Below are 22,369 nucleotides of genomic sequence, written 5' to 3'. Positions count from 1 at the left end.
TTCCTATTACCATTTTCTTAATTGTTCTGGATTTGTTTTTGTGGGTCTTTTTCTTCTCTTGTGTTTCCTGCCTAAAGAAGTTCCTTTAGCATTTGTTGTAAAACTGGTTTAGTGGTGCTGAATTCTCTTAGCTTTTGCTTGTCTGAAAATCTTTTGATTTCTCCATCGAATCTTAATGAGATCCTTGTTGGGTAGAGTAATCTTGGCTGTAGGTTCTTCCCTTTCATCACTTTAAATATGTCATGCCACTTCCTTCTGGCTTGTAGAGTTTCTGCTGAGAAATCAGCTCTTAACCTTCTGGGAGTTCCCTTGTATGTTATTTGTCGTTTTTCCCTTGCTGCTTTCAATAATTTTTCTTTGTCTTTTTAATTTTTGCCATTCGATTACTATGTGTCTAGGCGTGTTTCTCCTTGGGTTTATCCTGTATGGGACTCTCTGCACTTCCTGGATTTGGATGGCTATTTCCTTTCCCATGTTAGGGAAGTTTTCTACTATAATCTCTTCAAATATTTTCTCAGGTCCTTTCTTTTTCTCTTCTTCTTCTGGGACCCCTGTAATTTGAAAGTTGGTGCATTTAGTGTTGTCCAAGAGGTCTCTGAGATTGTCTTCAATTCTTTTCATTCTTTCTTCTTTATTCTGCTCCTTGGCAGTTATTTCTACCATTTTGTCTTCCAGCTCACTTATTCATTCTTCTGCCTCAGTTATTCTGTTATTGATTCCTTCTAGTGTATTCCTCATTTCAGTTATTGTGTTTTTCATCTCTGTTTGTTTGTTCTTTAGTTCTAGATCTTTGTTAAACATTTCTTGTATTTTCTCAGTCCATGCCTCCATTCTATTTCTGAGATTCTGGATCATCTTAACTATCATTACTCTGAATTCTTTTTCAGGTAGATTGCCTATTTCCTCTTCATTTATTTGGTCTTGTAGGTTTTTACCTTGCTCCTTCATCTGTGATGTATCTTTTGCCGTTTCTTTTTTTTTTTCTTTTTAAGAGTGGGATTGTGTTCCTATCCTACTGGTTGTTTGGCTTGAGGCTTCCAACACTAGAGTTTGTAGGCTGTTGTGTAGAGCTGGGTCTTGGTGCTGAGATGAGGACCTCTGTGAGACCTCACTCTGCTGAATATTCTCTGGGGTACGAGGTTCTCTCTTGGTCCAGTGGTTCAGACTCGGAGCTCCCACCGCAGAAGCTTTGGCCCGACCCCAGGTACGTGAACCAAGACCCCACAAGCTGCATGGGGTGAAAAAGAAAAAGAACAATAACAAAGTAAAAAATAAAATTAGGGGAGATTAGTTCAAGATGGCGGAGTAGAAAGATGTGCTCTCACTCCCTCTTGCGAGAGCATTGGAATCACAACTAACTGCAGAACAATCATCAAAGGGAAGACACTGGAACTCAACAAAAAAGATACCCCACATCCAAAGACAAAGAAGAAGCCACAATGAGATGGCAAGAGGGACACAATCACAATAAAATCAACTCGCATAACTGCTGGGTGGGTGACTCACAAACTGGAGAACACTTATACCACAGAAGTCCACCCACTGGAGTGAAGGTCCTGAGCCCCACTTCAGGCTTCCCAACCTGGGGATGCAGAAATGGGAGGAGGAATTCCTAGAGAATCAGACTTTGAAGGCTAGCAGGAGTTGATTACTTACACAAGCCTCTTAGATAGCCTCATCTACCAGAGCGCAGACAGCAGAAGCAAGAAGAGCTACAATCCAGAAGCCTGTGGAACAAAAACCACATTCACAGAAAGATAGACAAGATGAAAAGGCAGAGGGCTATGTACCAGATGAAGGGAAAAGATAAAACCCCAGAAAAACAACTAAATGAAGTGGAGATAGGCAACCTTCCAGAAAAAGAATTCAGAATAATGATAGTGAAGATGATCCAGGACCTCAGAAAAAGAATGGAGGCAAAGATCGAGAAGATGCAAGAAATGTTTAACAAAGACCTAGAAGAATTAAAGAACAAACAGAGACGAGCAATACAATAACTGAAATGAAAAATACACTAGAAGGAATCAATAGCAGAATAACTGAGGCAGAAGAACGGATAAGTGACCTGGAAGACAGAATGGTGGAATTCATTGCTGTGGAACAGAATAAAGAAAAAAGAATGAAAAGAAATGAAGACAGCCTAAGAGACCTCTGGGACAACTTTAAACACAACAACATTCGCATTATAGGCGTCTCAGAAGGATAAGAGAGAGAGAAAGGACCTGAGAAAATATTTGAAGAGATTATAGTCGAAAACTTCCCTAACATGGGAAAGGAAATAGCCACCCAAGTCCAGGAAGCACTGAGTCCCATACAGGATAAACCCAAGGAGAAACACGCTGAGACACGTAGTCATCGAATGGCAAACATTAAAGACAAAGAAAAATTATTAAAAGCAGCAAGGGAAAAATGACAAATAACATACAAGGGAACTCCCAGAAGGTTAACAGCTGATTTCTCAGCAGAAACTCTACAAGCCAGAAGGGAGTGGCATGACATATTTAAAGTGATGAAAGGGAAGAACCTACAACCAAGATTACTCTACCCGGCAAGGATCTCATTCAGATTCGATGGAGAAATCAAAACCTTTACAGACAAGCAAAAGCTAAGAGAATTCAGCACCACCAAACCAGCTCCACAACAAATGCTAATGGAACTTCTCTAAGTGGGAAACACAAGAGAAGAAAAGGACCCCCAAAAGAAACCCAAAACAATTTAAAAAATGGTAATAGGAACGTACATATCGATAATTACCTTAAACATGAATGGATTAAATGCTCCAACCAAAAGACACAGGCTCACTGAATGGATACAAAAACAAAACTCATATATATGCTGTCTACAAGAGACCCACTTCAGACCTAGGGACACATACAGACTGACAGTGAGGGAATGGAAAAAGATATTCCATGCAAATGGAAATCAAAAAGCTGGAGTAGCAATACTCATATCAGATAAAATAGACTTCAAAATAAAGAATGTTACAAGAGACAAGGAAGGACACTACATAATGATCAAGGGATCAATCCAAGAAGAAGATATAACAATTATAAATACATATGCACCCAACATAGGAGCACCTCAATACATAAGGCAACTGCTAACAGCTCTAAAAGAGGAAATCGACAGTAACACTATAATACTGGGGGACTTTAACACCTCACTTACACCAATGGACAGATCATCCAAACAGAAAATTTATAAGGAAACAGAAGCTTTAAATGACACAATAGACCAGGTAGATTTAATTGATATTTATAGGGCATTCCATCCAAAAACAGCAGATTACACTTTCTTCTCAAGTGCGCACGGAACATTCTCCAGGATACATCACATCTTGGGTCACCAATCAAGCCGCAGTAAACTTAAGAAAATTGAAATCATAGCAAGCATCTTTTCTGACCACAACACTATGAGATTAGAAATGAATTACAAGGAAAAAAATGTAAAAAACACAAACACATGGAGGCTAAACAATACATTACTAAATAACCAAGAAATCAAAGAGGAAATCAAAAAATACCTAGAGACAAATGACAATAAAAACACAATGATCCAAAACCTATGGGTGCAGCAAAAGCAGTTCTAAGAGGGAAGTTTATAGCAATACAAGCATACCTCAGGAAACAACAAACATCTCAAATAAACAATCTAACCTTACACCTAAAAGAACTAGAGAAAGAAGAACAAACAAAACCCAAAGTTAGTAGAAGGAAAGAAATCATAAAGATCAGAGCAGAAATAAATGAAATAGAAACAAAGAAAACAATAGCAAAGATCAATAAAACTAAAAGCTGGTTCTTTGAGAAGATTAACAAAATTGATAAACCATTAGCCAGACTCATTAAGAAAAAGAAGGAGAGGACTCAAATCATTAAAATTAGAAATGAAAAATGAGAAGTTACAACAGACACTACCGAAATACAAAGCATCCTAAGAGACTACTACGAGCAACTCTATGCTTGGAGAGCATAAAATGGACAACCTGGAAGAAATGGACAAATTCTTAGAAAGGTATAACCTTCCAAGACTGTACCAGGAAAAAATAGAAAATATGAACAGACCAATCACAAGTAATGAAATTGAAACTGTGATTAAAAATCTTCCAACAAACAAAAGTCCAGGACCAGATGGCTTCACAGGTGAATTCTATCAAACATTTAGAGAAGAGCTAACACCCATCCTTCTCAAACTCTTCCAAAAAATTACAGAGGAAGGAACACTCCCAAACTCATTCTATGAGGCCACCATCACCCTGATACCAAAACCAGACAAAGATACTACAAAAAAAGAAAATTACAGACCAATATCACTGATGAATATAGATGCAAAAATTCTCAACAAAATACTATCAAACAGGATCCAACAGCACATTAAAAGGATTATACACCATGACCAAGTGGGATTTATCCCAGGGATGCAAGAATTCTTCAATATACGCAAATCAATCAATGTGATACACCATATTAACAAATTGAAGAAGAAAAAGCATATGATCATCTCAATAGATGCAGAAAAAGCTTTTGACAAAATTCAACACCCATTTATGATAAAAACTCTCCAGAAAGTGGGCATAGTGGGAACCAACCTCAACATAATAAAGGTCATATATGACAAACCCACATGGTGAAAAACTGAAAGCGTTTCCTCTAAGATCAGGAACAAAACAAGGATGTCCACTCTCACCACTACTATTCAACATAGTTTTGGAAGTCCTAGCCATGGCAATCAGAGAAAAAAAAGAAATACAAATTGGAAAGGAAGAAGTAAAACTGTCACTGTTTGTAGATGACATGATACTATACATAGAGAATCCTAAAGATGCCACCAGAAAACTACTAGAGCTGATCAATGAATTTGGTAAAGTTGCAGGATACAAAATTAATGCACAGAAATCTCTTGCATTCCTATACACTAATGATGAAACATCTGAAAAAGAAATTAAGGAAACACTCCCATTTACCATTGCAACAAAAAGAATAAAATACCTAGGAATAAACCTATCTAGGGAGACAAAAGACCTGTATGCAGAAAACTATAAGACACTGATGAAAGAAATTAAGGATGATACAAACAGATGGAGAGATATACCATGTTCTTGGATTGGAAGAATCAATACTGTGAAAATGAGTATACTACCCAAAGCAATCTACAGATTCAATGCAATCCCTATCAAATTACCAATGGCATTTTTTACGGAAGTAGAACAAAAAATCTTAAAATTTGTATGGAGACACAAAAGACCCCAAATAGCCAAAGCAGTCCTGAGGGAAAAAAACGGAGCTGGATCAGGCTCCTGGACTTCAGACTATACTACAAAGCTATAGTAATGAAGACAATATGGTACTGGCACAAAAACAGAAATATAGATCAATGGAACAGGACAGAAAGCCCAGAGATAAACCCACGCACCTATTGTCAACTAATCTATGACAAAGGAGGCAAGGATATACAGTGGAGAAAAGACAGTCTCTTCAATAAGTGGTGCTGGGAAAACTGGACAGCTACATGTAAATGAATGAAATTAGAACACTCCCTAACACCATACTCAAAAATAAACTCAAAATGGATTTGAGACCTAAATGTAAGACCAGACACTATAAAACTCTTAGAGGAAAACATAGGAAGAACACTCTTGAACATAAATCACAGCAACATCTTTTTTGATCCACCTCTGAGAGTAATGGAAATAAAAACAAAAATAAACAAATGGGACCTAATGAAACTTCAAACCTTTTGCACAGCAAAGGAAACTACAAACAAGACGAAAAGACAACCCTCAGAATGGGAGAAAATATTTGCAAATGAATCAACGGACAAAGGATTAATCTCCAAAATATATAAACAGCTCATTCAGCTCAATATTAAAGAAACAAACACCCCAATCCAAAAATGGGCAGAAGACCTAAATAGACATTTCTCCAAAGAAGACATACAGGCGGCCACGAAGCACATGAAAAGATGCTCAACATCACTAATTATTAGAGAAATGCAAATCAAAACTACAATGAGGTATCACCTCACTCCTGTTAGAATGGGCATCATCAGAAAATCAACAAACAACAAATGCTGGAGAGGGTGTGGAGAAAAGGGGACCCTCTTGCACTGTTGGTGGGAATGTAAATTGATACAGCCACTATGGAGAACAATATGGAGGTTCCTTAAAAAACTAAAAATAGAATTACCATATGACCCAGCAATCCCACTACTGGGCATATACCCAGAGAAAACCATAATTCAAAAAGACACATGCACCCGAATGTTCATTGCAGCACTATTTTCAATAGCCAGGTCATGGAAGCAACCTAAATGCCCATCAACAGACGAATGGATAAAGAAGAGGTGGTACATATATACAATGGAATATTACGCAGCCATAAAAAGGAACGAAATTGAGTCATTTGCTGAGAAGTGGATGGATCTAGAGACTGTCATACAGAGTGAAGTCAGAAAGAGAAAAACAAATATTGTATATTAACGCATATATATGGAACCTAGATAAATAGTACAGATGAACTGGTTTACAGGGCAGAAATTGAGACACAGATGCAGATGCAGAGAACAAACGTATGGACACCAAAGGGGGATAGTGATGGGGAGGCCCTGGTGGTGTGATGAATTGGGAGATCGGGATTGACATGTATACACCAATATGTATAAAATGGATAACTAATAAGAACCTGCTGTATAAAAAATATATAAAATTAAATTTAAAATATTAAAAAATTAAATAAAATTAGACTAGGAAACTAACAGATATGTTAGAAAGAATATAAAAATATAGGGCTTCCCTGGTGGCGCAGTGGTTGAGAATCTGCCTGGCAATGCAGGGGACACGGGTTCGAGCCCTGGTCTGGGAAGATCCCACATGCCACGGAGCAACTGGGCCCATGAGCCACAATTACTGAGCCTGCGCGTCTGGAGCCTGTGCTCCGCAACAAGAGAGGCCGCGATGGTGAGAGGCCCGCGCACCGCGATGAAGAGTGGTCCCCACTTGCCACAACTAGAGAAAGCCCTCGCACAGAAAAGAAGACTCAACACAGTCATAAATAAATAAATAAATAAATAAATAAAAGAACGTGAATTTCTTTAAAAAAAATATATATATATATATAGATGAAACAACAACTGGAAGGTACAACAGTACCACAATATTAAAGAAGAGGAGGGGGGAAAAGAAAAAAAACAATGCCTTGTCTGTGGTGGGCAGGGCCTAAGCAAGGGCAAGGTTTGGGTGGTGGGCGGGGCCTATGCTTAGGACCCACAGGGCTGGAAAAGGCCCTGGGGGTCTGTGGAGGGTGGGGCTTAGGCTCAATGGAACAAAAGCGGCCCAGGTGTGCCCCCCACCCCTGATCTCAGAGGGTGGAGAACCTCACCTGGGAGCCCAGCAGGCTTCCTGGGCCCGAGTGGGTGGGGCAAACTCCCTCCTCTCCTCTCCTGCTCCTCCAGTCCCTGAGAGCCCTTCCCACCTGCCTCTCCTGTTCTCCCCACCCCCTGCAATTAAAAACAGGACAGATGTCCGCTCTCATCACATCTATTCAATGTTGTGCTAGATGCAAATAAGCCCGGGCAAAAGAAATAAATGGCATCAAGACTGAGGAAGAAGTAGAACTATCTGTATTCAGAGATGACATGATCTCAAATATAGAAAGTCCTAAGGAATACCAAAAAATAAAAGCTACTAGAATTAAAGCATTCAGCAAGGTTCAGAATACAAGATCAGTATACAAAAAACAGTTGTATTTCTATACACTAGCAATGAACAATCTGAAAATGAAATTAAGAAAACAGTTATAATCACAAAAGCATCAAAAACAATAAAATACTTTAGAAACAATTTATCAGGAAAGTATAAGACTTGTACTCTGAAAACTACAAAAAAAAAATCATTGAAAGAAATTTAAGAAGATCTAAATAAATAGAGAGACATCTCATGTTCATGGATTGGAAGACTTATTGTTAAGATGACCAAACTGTCCAAACTAATCTGCAGATTCAATGCAATCCCTATCAGAATCCACCGGGTTTCTTTGTAGAAGTTGACAAGCTGATTCTCAATTCATATAGAGATGCAAGGGACCCAGAATAGCCAAATAATCTTGAAAAAGAAAAAGAAAGTTGGAGGACTCACACTTCCCAATTGCAAAACTTATTTCTAAGCTACATTAATCAAGAAAGTGTAATATTGGCATAAGGATAGATATATAGATCAATGGTATCTAATTGAGAGTCCAGAAATAAGCTCATATGTCTATGATAAACTGATTTTTGACAAGGGTGTCAAGACAACTGAATGGGAAAGAATAGTCTTTTCAACAATGTTGCTGGGACAACAGGATATACACATGCAAAAACAAAAAACAAACTCAAGTCTGACCCCAACCTCACACCATATATAAAAAAATAACTCAAAATGAATCACTGACCTAAATGCAAGAGCTACAATAGAACTATAAAACTTTTAAAAGAAATATAGGAATAAATCTTTACAACCTTGGATTAGGTAATGGTTTCTTAAATACAATTCAAAAAGCACAAACATAGGGACTTCCCTGGCGGTCCAATGGTTAAGACTCCACGCTCCCAATGCAGGGGGCATGGGTTTGACCCCTGGTCAGGAAACTAAGATCCTGCATGCTGCATGGCACAGCCTAAGAAAAAAGAAAAGCACAAACATAAATAAGAAAAAATAAATGAGATTACATCAAAATTAAAAACTTTCAAGTGATACTATCAAGAAAATGATGACAACCCACAGAATCAGAGAAAATATCTGCAAATCGCATTATCTGCTAAGGGACATCTTTCTAGAATGTACAAAGAGCTCTTACATTCCAACAATTAAAAGACAAATAACCCAATTTTTTTAATGAGCAAAGGATTTGAAAAGACATTTATTCAAAAAAGAAATACAAATGGCTGACAGACCATTAAAAATAACACCATTAGGAAAAAGTAAATCAAAACCATTTCATACACACCAGGATGGCTAAAATAAACAACAGAAAATAAGAAGTGGTGGCCAGGATGTGAAGAAAGTAGAATTCTCCTGCATTCCTTGTGATGTAAAATGGCATAGCTGCTTTGGCAGTGTCCAAAAATGTTAAACATTGAGTTACCACATGACTCAGCAATTCTACCCTAAGTATATACCAAAAAGAATTGAAAACTGTGTCTACACAAAAACTTGTTCACAAATGTTCAAAGCAGTGTTATTCAATAAATAGACACAAAGTAGAAACAATGCAAATGTCAATCAAATCATGAATAGATAAACAAAAGTAATATGTCCATGTAATGAAATACTATTTGTCTATAAAAGGAATTAAATACTGACACATGATACAACATGAAAAAAACTTGACAACATTACACTAATTGCAAGAAGCCAGACACAAATATTGTATGAGCATTTATATGAAGTCCCATAAAAGGCAAATCCACAGACACAAGCGGTAGATTAGTAGCTGCCAGGAGCTGGGAGGAGGAAGAATGGAGAATGACTGCCAATGGGTATGGGATTTCTTTTTGGAGTAATGAAAATGGTCTGTAATTGGATAGTAGTAAAAGTTGCGCAACTCCAAATACTTTAAAAACCACCAAACTGCAGGCTTTTTTTTTTTTTTTTTTTTTTTTTTGCCTGCATTGGGTCTTCGTTTCTATGCTCAGGCTTTCTCTAGTTGTGGTGAGCAGGGGCCACTCTTCATTACGGTGCCCAGGTTTCTCATTGCAGTGGCTTCTCTTGTTGTGGAGCACGGGCTCTAGGGGCGCGAGCTTCAGTAGTTGTGGCACGTGGGCTCAGTAGTTGTGGCTCGGGGGCTCTAGAGCGCAGGCTCAGTAGTTGTGGTGCACAGGCTTAGTTGCTCTGTGGCATGTGGGATCTTCCCAGACCAGGGATCGAACCCGTGTCTTCTGCATTAGCAGGCAGATTCTTAACCACTGTGCCACCAGGGAAGCCCAAATTGCAGGCTTTTAAAGGATGAATTTTATGGTATGTGAATTATTAAGTTGAGAACTTTCAACATATAGTAATTTTTAAGAAGTTAGCACTGGAACAGTCATAGATCATACACAAAAATGATATGCAAAGGGATTTGACACCATATTTGTCCCTGGATGAGATATTCATCCTTCCCAATTAAAAAGAAAATACTGAAGTCATTCTGGATGAGTTATCTTTAATACTTACTTCATTGGATTTTTCTTTCAAACTAAAAAGCAATACATACTTTTATTGCTTTTTACTACAAGTCCCCCCAAATCCTAAAAGTATCAAAGAAAAACCCAACAATATTTGCCTTCCCTATGACCCTCACTCTCACCACCACCTCACCCTGAAGAGGATAAATGTTAACAGCTTAAGGTCCACATTCTTCTCTATGTTCATAGCAATGCACCCAAATGAAAATCTTCACACCAATAAAAGGTTTTTCTCTGATTTTACAAAAATAGGTCATGCCACACACATTTCTCTTCAACTTGCTTTCTTATGACTTTTCCCACAGGTAAATACATGTAAATCACACTCCTCCTTTTGAATAGTTACATAATATTCCAGAAATAGGGGCATGTCACAGCTTATTCAATCACTCTCTTGATAGCATTCAAGATGTTTCCTTTTTTTTTTCACCTAATGTATATCTTTGTATATTTACTTACAAGCCAATTCTTTTATTTCTGTAGGATAAAACTGTTCAATCCAAGTTTTAAAGATGCAGAAAATCATTACTTTTCATGACAATTAAAAAGGTCTTTATGTTGCAGTAAGCATCCTGCTGGGTGCAAATGGGAAAATCTATTTCTGAGCTCTGAGTCACAGCCCTGTGGATAGATTAGGCTTTGTTTGCAAATACATAAACAAAATACAAATCACAAGTACTCACCAAACAAGGTATTAGATTCTACGAGTATGAGGGGGCAAAGGATGTGCCAACGATAGACACATTTCCTGGTATAGGAAAATGAGCAGCCAAGGAAGGAAGCAGCTTAGGGGAGCACAAGCTGAACCAAGCTTCTCTCTTTGACTGCAAAATTCCCCTGACAACAAAGAATCCAACGGGGCTCCCAAGTTCAGAGTTAGGCTTAGGTTGGAACCAAGATTCCTTTCAGACCATGGGTCCCCTTATTTAGCTCTCTACTTTGCTTCTTCTCTTCGTTGGCTGGAGCGCTTTTTTCAAGAAGGGAATGTGGACCCCTATGCCTTTACATATCTAAGGATCGTTTTCTATTGTGGTCATACACAAAACACAACATGGCTTATTTTAAATACTTGGGTCACAGCCTTTTCTTCCTCCAAATTCCACCGATACTGTACTTTTAAAAGGCTTCTAGCTTGCAGTGATTCTGAAGACAACCCAATTTTGGCTTCTCAGCTAGTAACTTGTGTGTGTGCATGTGTACAGAATATAAATATAGTAAACTGTAAATGCACTCTCTGTCGTTAAAATGGCCAAAAGCTAAAGTGTCTGCTCTGATATATTCTTAGCTTATCCAAAATGATAAGACAAGGAAGGAACTCCACATGAACCATGCCTCTGGCAATATGTCCATTATATCAGTAATTGTGAGTCTTGAAGCCCCCAAATAGTCAGGCCACAGCAAATTAGCCCGAGGCAATAATTTAGAGATTTGATTTTACTCTTGTCTTGCTTCAGGTTATCCAATGCCATCAGAAGCAGCCATCCAACGCCACTGTTCCAGAATGCCTCTTTTATTTGGGGGCATCAGCTATTATGTTAGTCATAGCACCACCCTCTGGTGTACCTAGGGAGACTGGAATGCTTAGTTTTGCAGGGATATACTGTGGGTTGTTGGGACCTGACTTATGAAGGGGAATGTAACGGCTTTCTTCCTCATTCTGACCAGTTCTTCAGCCCCCCAAAATCTGCCTCTTTTTTTATTATTTATTTATTTGTTTGTTTGATTTATTTATTTATGTATTTTGGCTGTGCTGGGTCTTAGTTGCAGCAGGCTGGCTCTTAGTTGCGGCAGGCGGGCTTCTTAGTTACAGCATGCGGACTCTTAGTTGCTTAGGGTCTCTTGCCAACTGGAGCAAAAGTGGAATTTATGGAAACAATATAGGGAAATATCCTCAAAATCTAAAAGAAGGACCAACAGGTTTTAAAAGACAGAAACAGAGCTTCTCCTGGAATTTCAGTTGAAGAAACTGACAATGGATATCATGACATTGCAACGAGGGTGAATGATCAGAAGCAACTATCTTCTGTCTTTCTGTTAACTCTGTTAAAGTTCCAGTTCCACAGAGACTGTTCTATTGGTCTCAGGTCACATTCCCACTTCTTGGCAGGAAAGGATAAAGTATCTGACAGTTCCATTGTACTGACTCAAGTGGGAAAGAGTCAATTCCCCAAAACAGTATCAGAATGCTTTTAGCAAAAAAAAATACTCAATTTATCCTTCCAATTTATAGATAAACTGCCTTTCCAAGTGGATATTTGCAGGATTTTTTTAAACTCATGTAATACAAAATGTTTTCTTTGGGTATATCTAGATGTGGGTCCCTTCTGTTTTTGTCAGGAATGTACTGAGCCCCTTCAGCCTGTGTACTTAGGTTTTGTTTCATCCTTTATTATTGTTTCTATTTCGTATGTTATGCTATCTTCCCTAGGAACACCTTTGCTTTGGCTTTCATTTTCTGTTTCCTTCTGCTTGTGCTTTTTTTCTGCATCCTGGAAAAGCTTTCCAAATCTGTTCTCCACATAATTGATGCTGATTTACATGCAACCAGTCATGTACCAATTATGTTATTACACTTTTATCTTACTTGAAAGTCTTCCATATCTCAACCTGTTGTCCTTTCTTTTCAGCCTGTTTTCTCTTCATGGCATTATGTTCCTGTTTCACAACATTCAGTGTCTCATTGAATCCTATTACTGTAGAATCTAAACAATATCCTACAGTTTTCTTCTGAACCCTTTAGGCTCTTCAGAGATAGGAAATTTCTTTAAGGTTCCAGGATACTGTCCCCTATCCTTTGATCTGCAGTATTTTCAACTGGACTCATAAGTTCTTTTGTTTATGTTTACTCATTCTCAAACAAGGCAGGATTTATTCAGACTCACTGATAGCTAACAGGTAGGCATTTGCCCCTGACCCCACTCTCTGTCTACTTATATATGAGTCAAATAATCTACCTAAGTCTACAACTAAAGGATAGATCAGTGTGCCCAGCTCAAAGCTTATTACCCAGATAGTCATCTTGAGCAACAACCTGCTGGTGAGGTAGCCTCTTCCCCTAGCCCCACAGTCCAGTTCTCTGATAAGCCTCACTGTGATATAAAATCATACTTCTCAGCAATACCACCTAGTACCTGGGCCCCATGTTTCAGAGAACCCACTCTGGTCATTTTTTGGTTATGCATACCCCACCAAGAGAAGAATCTGCGAGACCAAAAGGATGTGCCCACCTATGAGCCCTTCTAGACCACATTGTGGTCAGGACCCTGGAATTCTCTGCCCAAATAGCCCAAGCCTGTTTGCAGAGTCTACACAGGCCATGCCCACAGGTCCACCCTCCTGAGGGTAACCCATGCCACAAGCATGTGCACTCCCAGACCCAACGAATGGCCAAGGGCAGCTATTTGCAGAGGCTCTGGATACTCCGGCTGGGGTACCACTCACACGTGCTAAGGCTGCTTGCAATTCAGGAGACAGTGATGGGGAGAGAAGATGACCAAGCTGGGGGTTAATGGACTTGAGGCCAGCATTCTCCAATCACCAATATTCCAGCATGGAACTCCAAGGAACTGGAAATTCTAAATTTGAACCTGGCTTTCCAGATTATTTTAAAGGAATATTTGTTGAGGTAAAATGATAGAATTTATTTTCTTTTATCTTGACTTATAATTTTTAATAATTTAGACAGAGGGTGCATGAGCCTGCATTTCTCCTCCTTGCCCCGGGTCCTACAAATATTAGGGGAGCCTAATAAACAGCTTCCAAGGCTCTTCCTTCCTCCCTTCCTGCCTCCCTGTCACCCACACAAAAGCAGCTCTGTTTAGGAATAGGTTAGTTCCAGAAGCTCTTCATTAGCCCATCAGAAAGTAAAAAATAACCAAGAAAGATACTGCAAGAATGCAGCCCCTGGATGGATTGCCATTAAATTACTGTGTGAGTTGGCCCTTGGAAGCTTTGTACCCTTCTTACTTTACCCACATCCTATCAGACATCTTGTTCTAAAATTGAACTGTTGCATCTACATCAAAAATCTCTTTAGGCAAATGTCATCCCTCTGCTCCCAACTCCCTCACTCCTTTGATGGTCTCCAACAGTATTCTAAGGAATTTTCAGCAACCATGGTTTGGTGCTCCAACCAGAACTCCTTGGATCTCTTTTACCAATTCTGTCCACTCCTCCAGCTTCTGTGTGCTTTTGCCTCTAGCAGCCTGTACCTATGACACTTTCAGGAGACTGCCATCAAGCTACAAAAGCCCCACTTTGCCCCAGTAGGCAGAGAGCTGGAAACACTTGGGAATTTACATCTCTCCAGAGTGACCCTTAGCCAATGACCACCTTGTATCAAAATATAAAGCCCAGCTCCCTGGCCTGGATCTGGAAAAATTTTATAGGTCACTTTCACTCCAGAGTTCCCCTGATAAATCAAGGTGAAGCTACGCTCCATGAGACCTTACCTGAAACCACATGCTTCCCCTCATAGTTACATGTAGAACTTGTCATTTTTTCACCATTTTGAATTCGTAAAATTATCTTGATTTTCATTTTCATCACAATCATATGCCTCTTCTTATCAGCAAATTTAACACATTCTTTGCTTTTGCACTTTCAGACATGATTGAATTAAATATTTTATAAAATATCTCCAAAATCAGCAAACAAGGCCCATATCACACTGTAGTTACATGCAATATAATACAGAAGGGTGGAAACCAAAATGCTTGCTCACCACTTCCTTCTTCTGTTGGGGACTCACAAAACTGACATGGTTTTCCTTGCGTCTATAAAGATTTGTGATATAGCAGAGTAGCAGTTAATTCACAGTGCAACTTGGATTTAATGCAAAAAAATCTAATTTCTTTATTTTTGTCTATAATTAATCTGGTCTTCCTACTATAATTGCCCACCACTGGTTAGCAGAGGAAAATTAACTAAGTGTCCGATACAAGTTAAAGTTTAGTTCAGGGCTTCCTTGGTGGCGCAGTGGTTGAGAATCTGCCTGCCAATGCAGGGGACACGGGTTCGAGCCCTGGTCTGGGAAGATCCCACGTGCCGCAGAGCAACTAGGCCCGTGAGCCACAACTACTGAGCCTGCGCGTCTGGAGCCTGTGCTCCGCAACAAGAGAGGCCGCGATAGTGAGAGGCCCGCGCACCGCGATGAAGAGTGGCCCCTGCTCGCCACAACTAGAGAAAGCCCTCGCACAGAAACAAAGACCCAACGCAGCCAAAAATAAATTAATTAATTAATTTTTTTTTTTTTTAAAGAAATTTGAAAAAAAAAAAAGTTTAGTTCAATCCAGTAATTTATGTTGTCTCTTCAGATAGTGTCAACCTCTTAAATAAAACAAACACTTGGCCTCTCAGATGGCTTCCTCCGTCCTTGGTTCTCCCTAAGCTGTCATCCAGATATACAGGGAAAGGGATGGTGGCTTACAGGTCTCCTAAAGTTGGGACAAGCAGGGCTCCCACTCGTACTGGTCCTTGAATGCGCCCTGTCCAATGTCGGGGGCTCTTGGGCGGTGTTACTGCCCACCTGAAAGCTGCCACCCTCCCACCCTTTGATGCTGCAATCAGCAGCTGCTGATCTAGACTGTTCTTTTGATTCAGACATTCTCCAAGGGAAACTGGCCATCTCCCCTTGCTGACTCTCCCTTGGCCTCTCGTGAGCCACGTGCCCCTGGGTTTCCGCTTCATCCCCCACTCCCACCCCCAGTCTGGCTCCTGGATCCCCTCACCTCATTGCAGCAGGCCCCGCAGCAGGCCCACCAGAAGTCTGGCAAGCGGAGCTTAGAGGACTCCCTCTGCCAAACCACACTGTGCCACCAAGTGTATTTATTTTTATGTGACTTTACTCAAAATGAGAGACAGCCCCTCCTGGGGCCCAAACAGGTACAGTCAAGAGGCTCCTACCCTCAGACTTCCTCTCAGTTTATACAACATACCTGCTCGTCTGTGGGTCAAAACCCCAAGAGGGCATTTCTGAAAACAAAAATCTCACAGCTTTGTTCTCTGGCCTCACTCAACCCGATCCCTTCACACATGGAAGGAACCTGCTTTGTGTAAAACTCTATGGTCACACCAAGCATGGACCTTCTACAAAGAAAATGAAGCAACCCTTTCTCAAGACAAATAGCTTGCAAGGCAGTTACCTTGCTGGAAATTCATACATTTTATGTCAAGAAATAAATTTTACCCTGAGTTTCTTTCTGTATTCTTCCTGCAATATTTCTCATCTTCACCTAGGCTTATGGATGCCTTGGGCAATGAGGGCGAAGGTGTGTACTCCACAAGGTAAGGAGAAGCAGATTGTTTTCAAAACACTATCTGTTGAAATTTCTGAAGTGGGGGAGCTCTGCGTTGCTTCATTCATGGGGACTACACCTTGGAAAGGAAATTTACCAATTCTATCTCCCCATCTCCATCCCCTTCCTGTAGTGTGTGTGTGTGTGTGTGTGTGTGTGTGTGTGTGTGTGTGTGTGTTGCTGCCTCTGAGATGAGCTGTGGAGGGGGAGGGAAAGGAAAGGACTGCCTCAGAAATCAGTACCATGTAGCAGAGAGATGGGTGCTTTATTGTGACAGGCTCTGAGCACTGGTTTGGTGCCAAAAAGTGAGGGAGACATCAAGCATCTTTCTCCTTCTGAGAGTGATTCCTGTTATAATACTTAGTGGCAATTCTCAGATTCTGGTATTAAGTTTTCCCTTTTAGGTTTCAGTGTTGTTAGGACCTTTCTGCTTTTTCTGTGTCTTCATAGGGGTTTTAAATTTATAGCATCTACTCAGGAGGCAGCTACAAAATGCCAGTTTCAACCAGAAGTCCTAGATCCCTCGTCCATCCTCGGACACATCTGCATCAGACGCCTCTTCTCTCTGCTCCCTTAATACTCTTTACATTCCTCTTTCATTGAAGTTACAGGTACCAGGTATGCCTCTAGGTATAGGTACAGGTGTATATTATACAGCTAGTTATTTACTTTTCAGTCTCCTCAGAAAAACTGTAATCTCCTTTAAAAGAATTGCCATGCCTTACTTCATTTTGAATCACCAGCATCTAACACAGTGCCTGACATATAGTGTCTATGAAGACGGACACTCATAATCTAGGGGCTTTCACGTTCCTCATACAGAATTGTTTCCAACCAGGCCCAAATTCATAATCTTTCATAATCTTCATAATGAATTCATTAGCCTCACAAAATTGAAATGATGCAAAGCTCAATGGGAAAGTAACAAAAGGGAAAAAGAAAAGGAATGATTTTAGGCCTTACATTGCTTACTTGCTTGCTTGGAATTTAGACACTTATTTTTAATTAATCAAATTTTGCAATAAGCCACAAAAAAATCTCTTTTGGAATTTGAAAGATTTGTGTTTGAACACCCAATAGACATTGTGCCAGAATTGTACAAACATCTCCAGTTGATAATAAAAATCATAGAAGACATTTAACCTAGGCACCTCCGTCTATGGTGGTGCCTCCGTCTAATTTACATCCCAATGATGTAAAACTTTTTGCCTTTAAATGTTTCCTGCCAACTTTCTTACCTCTCAGTTTGTGGTTATGGCACTGCCAATCTTGGCCTTTAGATTGTAAATACTTCCATTGTTACAGTAATAAAAACCCATGATGATATACAAGGTATCATGATGTCAGACCAGCAGCGTTTGTGACACCTCTTCCCAATTTCCCATGAAATATCTAACAAAAAGAAAAGGACTATATCAGTCATAGTATAATAAGTAATGATAAGAAAAGACTCACAAAAGTCCAGCTGCATCATCAATAGGGATGGATTGAGGAATAAAATGCTGGGCTTCAGCAGACTGACACAGTCTCTCCCAGAAAGCAAAAAGAGGCTCTGGCTCTCTCTCACTGTCCCACATAGAAAGACTCCATTGACCGAGAAATAACAGTCATTCCACCACTGCACACAAACTGACTTTTGAACTGGCGGGTGCCAGGTCCTTCCACTCCCCCTTCAGCCATTTACACTATTACACCTGTTGACCAACTGTAGCCACTATCAAGATACAAGGAAGGTAGTGATCATACCTATGCTAAGCCATGCCAGGTGACCAGCATCAGCAGTCCACATCACTGAACACATCATATACCCCATATGCACTCAGATGGTCCTGAAATACCTTCCCATGTGCATAGTCAGGGATGAAGAAGATGGAAAATAACAGCAGAGATTCAGCTGTCATGGGCATGTTACTTATTCTTTAGGAGTCTTTAATGAAGTGATTGTCTTAGTCCGGTCTGCTACAACAAATTACCGTAGAGTGGGTGACTTATAAACAACAGAAATTTCTCACAGTTCTGGAGGCTGGAAGTCTGAGATCAGGGTGGCAGCCCTCTTCCAGGTTGCAGACCGCCAACTTCTAGTTGTGTCCCCACACGGCAAAAGGGGCAAAAGAGCTCGCCAGAGCCTTTTTTATAAGGGCACTAATCCCATTCAGGAGGGCTCTGCCCTCATGACCTAATTACCTCCCAAAGGCCCCATGTCCTAATACCATCACACTGAGATTAGAGTTTCAACACATGAATTTTGAGGGGCCCATTCAGTCCATTGCAACAATCATGAATTATATACAAAAGAAATTAGAATACTAGAACTAGAGAAAGTAATTTCCAATAACAAAAATCACCAGATGAAACATCTGTATGAAAAGTTAAAAACCACCAAAGCCGCTTGACTTTGGTAGTCTGTTCCTCAGAGCGCAGCTGTTGCCTCTTGAAAAGATAAGCCCCCGGACAACTGGCAGTGTCCTCTTTCTGCTGTAGAGGGCAGCGGAGGACCAGTCTTTGCAGCGCCAAGTACAGGATTTTAAGAGAACAGGACTACTCAAACCATGCCACTATTTCAAGGCCACGGTGCAAAGTGATAAGCAGGTTAACGGTGAGGTTAAAGACTCCTATGACCCCAAAGAGTGTGCCTGTATTCCGGTCCTTCCTGTGTGAGGCAGACTTTACAGAGCCAGAGCTGGTGAAATAAAGACCATCAAGCCCTGCTAAACTCTCTAATTCTGGAAGTGGCAAATATGAAGGCTCTTGGGGATAGGGGTTGTGAGGATAAATCTGAGAGGAAGTTTTCTTGCATCCTGTCCATGGCACAGCAATCTTCTTCATATTTGAGAGTGGTGACTTTATTTCTCTCACCACACACAAGATTTTAACTGTAGTCTTTTTCCTTTGAGTACCTCTGAAGGGGTTCAGAATATGCCACCCCAAAATACGCCACTGTGGTATAAGGATTATTGTGAGCTGAAGGCAATTGAGAAGAAGCAGGCACAAGAGAAATTCTCAGCCCTCCCCCTCTCTGCCAGGAAGGGCAAGACAATTCTTAATCACCTGAGACAATTCCAGACTCACCCCAGAGACCACACCACTGGCATCTACATAACAAACCTCACTAAAACAACCCTTATCTTCCATTAGTTTCTCCTATATATTTACCTTCCTACAATTTGCTGCACCTAGAAGCACAAAGTCCCTTTCCTTTGTCACTTCTCTACAAAGGTATTGTTCTTTTGTTAAGATGCTATATAAGCCCAGGTTCTAACCCCCAATCTGAGTTGCTCATCACTGACTTCTCCCGTGTGTACTCAGATGCACGCGCGTTAACAAACTTCTGATTGTTTTTCTCCTGTTAATCTGTCTTTTGACAGTCTCATTTGCAGAGCCCCAGCCAACGAACCTAGGTTTGAGGAAAAGGTTTTTTCCTTCCCTGCGTCTCCCTCCCATCCTTCGTATCCTTCATGCTGAACAAAGTCAATTATTATCATCGTCTCTCTTAACTTGCCAGCCAAGAGCTGTCTACCCAGTGTCCCGGGCAGGCACGTGGCTCTTGAACAGGCCTGGATAGTGTGAGTGGAGGGTGCTGGGGCAGCCTGGGTGGCCTACATGGGGCTGTCTGCACATGCGGAGTCCGGAGTAGAGTCCACACAGCTGCCAATTTCTCAAGGTTGGATTTTTTTTAATCCATCTCTCTCATTTCATTCCTTTTCCTTTTAAAAGCTATTATTCACTTTCAATTACACAAATAAACACAAGTACATTCCCACAGTAAAAATATTAAATGTTACTTATAGCTAACTATTTCCCAGAACCTCCAAATCCCAGTCTCTCCACAGAGAAAACCATCATTGCCGGTTTGGCTTGAATACTTCTAGGCATGTTTCTACGCTTGGATTACCTATAGTTAGACTTATCAAAATAAACAGTTTCATTTTTTTGTCATCGCTAATTGTTACTTTACAGAAATGACATCAGATTATACCTACTGATCTGTGACTTTCCTTTTGTTCACTCAACAATAGATTTCTGATAATGCTCACGCCACTTTACAGACCTATAGATCTAACCGCATACTCAGCACCTGCTATGTAGCATTCCCTATATGTTCACATTGTTCATTAAAGCACCCCCATAATGAAGGATATTTAAATTATTTCTAATTTTTATTAGAAATAAATAATACAGTGAATAGCTACATATTTGTAAATGTTTTATTACAATAAATTCTAGGAAGTAAAGTTGCTGGGCAAAAGATACACACAGTTATATATCTTAACATGGTTTTAAACCTCTCTCAGTCTGACCTTGAGAATGATGAGCAAGGGGCAGCAGAAGTGGGGAAGAGTCCAAGGAGCCCAGATGGATAGAGCTAAGACAACTCAGACTGCCATGGTAGGCAGAGCCTTTTCCCCTGAGGGTGTCTGAAATGGGCTATACAATAAATCTTTGAAAACCCTCAGTGGGCAAAGGCTACTCAAGCTGATTTGAGAGAGCTAGGTATGGCCATGGAGCTCATTAGTAAAGCAACTACTAGTCACTGGCAGCAAAAAAACTTACCACCACTCTGGGATCCATTCTGGTCCCACAACACAGCTCCTTCTTTGAATGATAAAGGCAATCCTGAGGAAGTAGATGTGGACCTCACTTAAGTCCTGCAGAAAAGGGAACAAGGATTTTCTCAGTCTTTCCTTCAAGAAGTAGCTGATTGATGGACAACATGCAATGATCTAAGCTGAGTGAATACAAGCTGCTAAACTCCTTGACCTCATGTACACAGCTTGATGCAGCCCATCCAACCAACGTCCAGTGCTTGGCTGAATTATTACAGGTGATGAGACATGCCATTGTAAAACTAATTAAATTATCAAGATGATGCATAAGAGATCAGCTGCACACACAATGAATTGTAGTTGGTCCCTGATTATGACTCGGATGTAGACATTTTGAACCAGGATGGAAAGGGCTCCTCACCTGTAACTATTTCTTCCAAATACATGCTTTCCACAACTGCTGCTATGTTCCACCCATGGAAGTATGACAGCAACAAGCATAATCCAGTAAATGAAAAAATTGTGGAATGCAATCCTATTCACACAAAAGTGTATAATTTGGACAAAAGGCAAGATTTCATGTAAGTCCAACAATAGCCTCTATGAGATGGTGGATGTGGAAGTTGAACCATACCTGGAAGTCCATAGTTAAGGTAAAGAGCATCCTGGGCCATATCTGCCTTTTGGTGTTAACTGGTCATACAATAAAGATTATAGCTTGGACTCAGCAATGTCCTCCAAGTCACCAGCAAGAAGGACATAACACACAAAACAAAAGCCTCTTGTCTCTCCATACCTACTTGGCATACCATTATACTGTTTTTGAATTATTGCAAATGATACGTGAAAGGATTTCAGCTTTACCGATTGACCACATATAAACTCAATAAGCTTAACATTAGTCCCATGAAGATCTTCCTACCATTCCTTCCTGTTTAATTGCATCATGTGAAAGACTGCTCAAAGTTCAGAAATAGTTCTGAAGAAGAATAGTTCTGACTTTGGTTTGAATTCCTCAGGTAAAACCTTAAAGCTTGCATTCCACCACTTTTCAGAATATTATTATTAAAGAGAGAGACAGCATCTTCAGTACCCTGGTTATGGTCTGCTGAGCTTCATGTAAATGTAAATCCTCAGTATATTTATTAGAACCTGGATCCCACCACTAGCCAGAAAAATCAGCTTGCTTTCTTGGTTGCCATAAGAAAAAGTTTAAAGGAAACCTATTGTAACAGGTTGAGCAAGACAACCTCTCTAAACTTGCTCAGGACGTAGAAGCTGCCCAAGTTATTGAAAATAATGGAGCTATAACTCTTCTGACAGAATTCC

This window comes from Balaenoptera borealis (genome assembly GCF_965194805.1).
Source record: "Balaenoptera borealis genome assembly, chromosome: 2".
Lineage (NCBI taxonomy): Eukaryota > Metazoa > Chordata > Mammalia > Artiodactyla > Balaenopteridae > Balaenoptera > Balaenoptera borealis.
Note: the sequence above shows the minus strand (reverse complement) of the source record.